This window comes from Ixodes scapularis, unplaced genomic scaffold (genome assembly GCF_016920785.2).
Source record: "Ixodes scapularis isolate PalLabHiFi unplaced genomic scaffold, ASM1692078v2 PGA_scaffold2__306_contigs__length_199485367, whole genome shotgun sequence".
Classification (NCBI taxonomy): Eukaryota; Metazoa; Arthropoda; class Arachnida; order Ixodida; family Ixodidae; genus Ixodes; species Ixodes scapularis.
The window spans coordinates 97494503-97500294 of NW_024609857.1; positions in this window are offsets into that span (position 1 = coordinate 97494503).

Sequence of the window (5792 nt, forward strand, 5' to 3'; positions counted from 1 at the left end):
TGAGTATAGTTTGAATATTTTGCAATAAACATATAACGCGTAACATTTGCCCGAAAAACGAATATTTAGAAAGACTTGCAAGTTTGAAGTCGATTTTCTAAAAAGACCCAGCTTTCATTCTTTCATTTTTTATTTACATTTAGATAATATAGTAGTCTCTCAGAATCTACCAACATAAATTGTAATATATTGTAAGTATGGCCACTATTAGGACTGGAACATCGTGCTGTGGGAGTTTTGAGCGGGACTTCGCACAGACGCTCAGCTGAGCAGACTATTGACCTATGTGAGGCTTCTATTTAATGTTAGTATTTACCTCAATATCTGAGCGTAAAAGCGAGTGAAGCAACAATATTTCTCCTAACAACATTTATTTACTTGGCACTGGGGTGATTTGCGATGTGTGTGAGCTTCGCCCTATGTATTGACGGAGAAGATACCTAATACCTAGACTCCTGGAAAAACTCAAGTCAAGAGGAAAAAGCCTAAGTAACCGGGCATGAATCACTGAAAATAGAAACGAAACATAAACACATGACTAACGCATTTGAAGCCTTACACGCTACGAAAGGCTCGTTATCTTACAAAATAGGCCGTACGTGCACAAAATAAACCGTACTTCCTAAGCGTCAGATACTAAATCGTACATATGTATATGCACTGCATATCTGTTTGACATAAAAAAATATGACAATTACATATCAAGTTTGGTATTTCAAAGCGAAAGCCGAAAGCAAAAGGCCCCAGAGGAATTCTCTATCGATATGCATTCCCCCGTATTGGGAGGAAGTAAGCGCTGGGGGGGGGGGGGGGGGGGGCGCGGGGGGGGGGGGGGGGGAGGTCCCCGTACCTGTGGGTACGGACTTCTAAGTAACTTTTTTTAAGTACACTACTCCAAATTGCATCAATGTTTATGGTTGGATATTGGGGTAACTGCTAACGATAAATAGAAAACCTTACATAGCTTGAAATTCTGCTCAACAAAGCGCCTGTGCGAAGTCCCGTTCAAAACGCTCATAGCACGACATTCGAGTCTTAATGGCGGCCATACAAACAATCTATTACAGTTTTTTATTGTAGTTCCTGATAGACGTAACTGTAAATAAAAAATAAAAAAAATAAAATGTTTTTTTTTTTTAGAAAATCGACTCCAAACTTGCTAGTTTTTCGAAATATTCGTTTTTTCAGAAACATGTAGCGCATTATATAGTTATCGCAAAATATTCAAATTATACAAAAAAGAACCTAATTGGTGCTTTACGGTGATGTAAAGATCATAAAATTATATTGATTAGGTCACACAGCACAGCTTGTTGAACTTCGTCAATTATCGTCGCGGAGATGCGGTTTGACATATAAATTAAAAAAACAAAAACATTAAGAATGTTATGACCTAGACGCTTAATTAGCATAAAAAAGCATATCTCGAAAGTATTCCCAAAAAGCTATATTGACGTAGCGTACGAAGTAGGGAAAGGGGATGGAGTGAAACAAAAGCAGATAACGGCAGAAGAAAAGCTTACCTCGCTTTCTATGACGCTTGATTCCCTCAAGAATGACGTTGCCTCATTAAAACCACCTGAAAGTGAAGTAAAGAAAATGCAAGCCACGACGACGGCACTTACTGAACAGTTGGGACAATTAGCCACCAGTCACGATGATCTGGAAAATCGCTCTCAAAGAAACAACTTAATCTTTTCTGGCGTTTCCGAGGGAACAGGCGAGACGTGGGAAGTGTCGGAGGCAAAGATTGCGCGAGTGTGCGACGAACTGCTCGGATTTAAACTTGAGGGTGGTCATGTTGAACGTGCTCATCGTCTCGGCCGGTTACAAACAGAAAAGTGTAGGCCAATCATTGTGGACTTTTCATCCTTCAAGATTAAACAAGGAATACTGTCTCAAGCCTTTAAGTTCAGGGACAGCAGAATAGCAGTTGGAGAGGACTTCTCTGATAACGTCCGTCATGAAAAAAGGAAACTTCTAGAATTTGCCAAATCCCCAAAAACTAAATTCCAACTGCGTTTTACAAACTGGTTATTGGTTAAAAAACCTATTATGTTGACCCAACAGACATGTGCGTCAAAGAAAATGCTGCATAGCTGCCGGCCCGGCATCCCTTGAATCCTGTAGTCAAGAGGACCGAACTAGTGAACGAACATGATGTATTACTTCTGAACTGCCGCAGTATTAAAAATGAAATTGATGACTTTGCAGAACTACTTGATTTGACTAGGCCTAGTATAGTAATAGGTACAGAATCTTGACTTGATGGTGACGCGGAAGTGTTTCCGTCTGACTATGTTGCTTATCAACAGGACAGGAACAGCCATGGCGGTGGCGTATTCCTGTTGATTCATAGAAGCCTACAAAGCATCTCCATTGATTTTCCGGAATATTCATTTGGATCTGTCTGGTGTAGACTGTCCTTGCGTGATGGTAAATTTCGGTTCCTTTTATAGACCACCTGCGTCTAGCGACGAATGTATCCAAACTTTATCAAACGCCCTGTCCTCAATCTCGTACGACTATCTTGTATTGGGAGGGGATTTCAATTTTCCAGACATACGCTGGAACAAAGTGATTCCGGTTGCCTTGAACGCATCAGTGCAGTACAGGACGTTCGTGAACTTTGTGTCGAGTTTCGCTCTACATCAGCACGTTACATTTCCGACGCGCTTAGATGTTAGGAGAAATAGTACCTTGGATCTAATATTCAGCAATTACAGTTCTATTGTGTCATCCGTTTCTACCCTTCCTGGCATGAGCGACCATCTGACAGTAACCGGGAAAATAAAATGCGCGAAGAAACAAACGGCAAATATGCCTTCGAGGAGAATTCTTTTCTACGATAAAGGTGACTACGCGAGCATAGCTGATGAGCTTTTTAATTTTTTTTCCCTCGTTTAAAGAAACCAGTATCGGTGCTGATGTAGATACATTATGGATTATGTTCAAAACCAAGTTGAAGGCACTTACTGATACTTATATTCCCTCAAAAGTTATCATACTGAGGAGACGGAAAGATAAACCATGGGTAAACAAAGAGCTGAGAACTATTGCTAAGAAAAAGAGGCGTGTATATGTGAAATATAGACAAAATGGCAATCCTGATTTTTTGGGCCGTCTAAAGGAGCTCACAGCATTTCTTAAGGGTAAAGTGTCCAACTTTAAAACTATATATCACAATTCCCTCGGTGATAGGCTAAAACGAAACCCGAAGGAATTCTGGAAGTGTGTGAAAACATCAAAGAAAGACGTGACAAGCATTCCTCCTATCAGCGATTCGGCTCGGCTAGTTGATAATGATGACAAGGCGGCCCTCTTTAATAGTTATTTTGAGTCTGTATTTTCGTTACCTATAGTGGGTGCCCTTTCCCCCGTTTCCACAATCTTTGAAGATAGCATACCTGACATCGAACTAAGCCAGGACGGGATTTTGAAACTGATAAATGGCTTGAATGAAAACAAAGCTACCTGACCGGACGGAATGCCTTGCCGCGTACTTAAAGAGTGTTCTGGAATTTGTCATTTTTCTTGCACGCGTTATTTGATAGATCTTTGTCCTCTGGCAGCCTGCCCAAGGAATGGAAAACAGCCCATGTTGTGCCGGCTCACAAGGGCGAGAAAAGAAACAAAGTAGAAAACTACAGACCTATTTCCTTACTGTGTGTATGCTAAAAAATATTAGAACATATAGTTTACAGTAGACTTGCGAAACATCTTGACAGAAATAATTTTTTAATTCCCAATCAGCACGGATTCAGAAGTGGTTTTTCATGCGACACTCAATTAGTAGAATTCTATCACGATATCGCTTATTCGTTTGATAAAAGGGCATCTTTCTGTATTTCCAGAAAGCATTTGACATGGTCCCTCACAAATTAATTTTGCAAAAAGTGAAATCATTGAACGTTCCAGACGTTGTTCTTAACTGGCTTACCGACTATTTAACAAATAGAAAACAAGCAGTATTGATTAAAGGAGTAACGTCAACTTACTTAGATGTAACGTCAGGCGTCCTCCAGGGGCCCGTGTTAGGACCGCTCTTATTCTTAATATTTATTCATGATATTTCTGCAGAAATTAGATCAAACATTCGTCTATATGCGGACGACTGTGTCCTATACAGTGGCATCAAGTCGGAGGCAGATTGCCTGGTGCTGCAAGAGGACATTGATCGCATTTCAAGATGGTGTGCTCAATGGAAAATTAAGTTAAATATTACTGAATGTAACCTGATGACTTTCACTAGAAAACATCAACCAGTTAATTTCTCATACATGATTACCGATGTTCCGCTAGAAAAGGTTGAAGCAGTAAAGTATCTTGACGTCCACTTCTCCCCAGTCTTTCTTGGAGCTCACACATAGACTTCATTACGGCTAAAGCAAACCGCATGATAAATTTTCCAAGACGGAACTTTAACAAATGTCCCTGGAATGTAAAAGCAACCCTGTATAATTCTAACGTAATACCAATACTAGAGAACGCCAGTGTTTTGTGGGACCAAAAAGAGCGCTGTCTCGCAAACAAACTGGAGCCAGTTCAGAACAAAGCAGCTTGATTTGCTACAGGAAATTATAACTACAGAGAAAGTGTTACTGCTCTTAAAAACCAGTTAGAATGGGAACCACTATGCTCAAAAAGGGGACGACTGCGCTTGAAGTTTCTTCATGCCATATATCATGATCGTACGGGTATTAGTTAACCGAAGTTCATACAACCACCTCACTTCATCTCTCGAAGATTGGACCACTCTAAGAAAATAAGAGGATACACAGCCTGAACCAACATTTTTAAATATTCATTTTCTTCCTAATAGCATAAAAGAGTGAAATGAACTTTCTGACTAACTGTTTCCATCGTGTCCGAGTCTTCTTTTTACGACAAACTGCCGCGCGATGGTTGGGCAGGCTGTCACGACTGAAGAGAATATATCTCCCCTACGTTTACCTTCTCTTGTACAAAATGTGGAGGGTTCTGTGGGTAGCGCTGTATTGCTGTATTGCACTGTTTTGCGATTTTTCTTTTTTTTTATAAGGTTATTGATTTTGTGCTTCTTCTTCCTATTGTGGTTGATGTGAGTGGAGGGGCTCGTGCCTCTTTTTGTGACACTCAGACATTTTCCTTTAGAGCGCAGCTCTTAGGGGCCCGTTCCCGGCTTGAGCGGCGTCGGCGTCGGCGTAACCAAGGTCATCCCAAGGTCACGTGACCCCTTCCTTTAAGGTCACGTGACCCCCCGAGGTCACGTGACCTCCCCGATGACGTCATCGTTAATGATGACGTCACCGGCATCCGCATCGTCATCATCATCATCACTGATGACGTCACCAGTGACGTCACTGCTGACGTCACCGGCATCCTCATCGTCATCGTCATCATCACTGATGACGTCCCCGGCATCCGCATCGTCATCGCCATCATCACTGATGACGTCATCAGTGACGTCACTGATGACGTCACCGGCATCCGCATCGTCATCGTCACGGATGACGTCATCAGTGACGTCACTGATGACGTCATCGGAATCCGCATCGTCATCGTCACTGATGACGTCATCAGTGACGTCACTGATGGCATCATCGGCATCGTCACGTGACCCCCCCAGTACCCTTCCCTCCTCCTCCTCAAGAGCTGCGCTCTAATTCGGTGTTACAGGGAGTTGTAAACGGCTTTCACTTTTTAGAGCGCAGCTCTTAGGCGCCCGTTCCCGGCTTGAGCGGCGTCGGCGTCGCCGTCGGCGTCGGCGTAACCAAGGTCATCCCAAGGTCACGTGGCCCGCAAGGTCATCC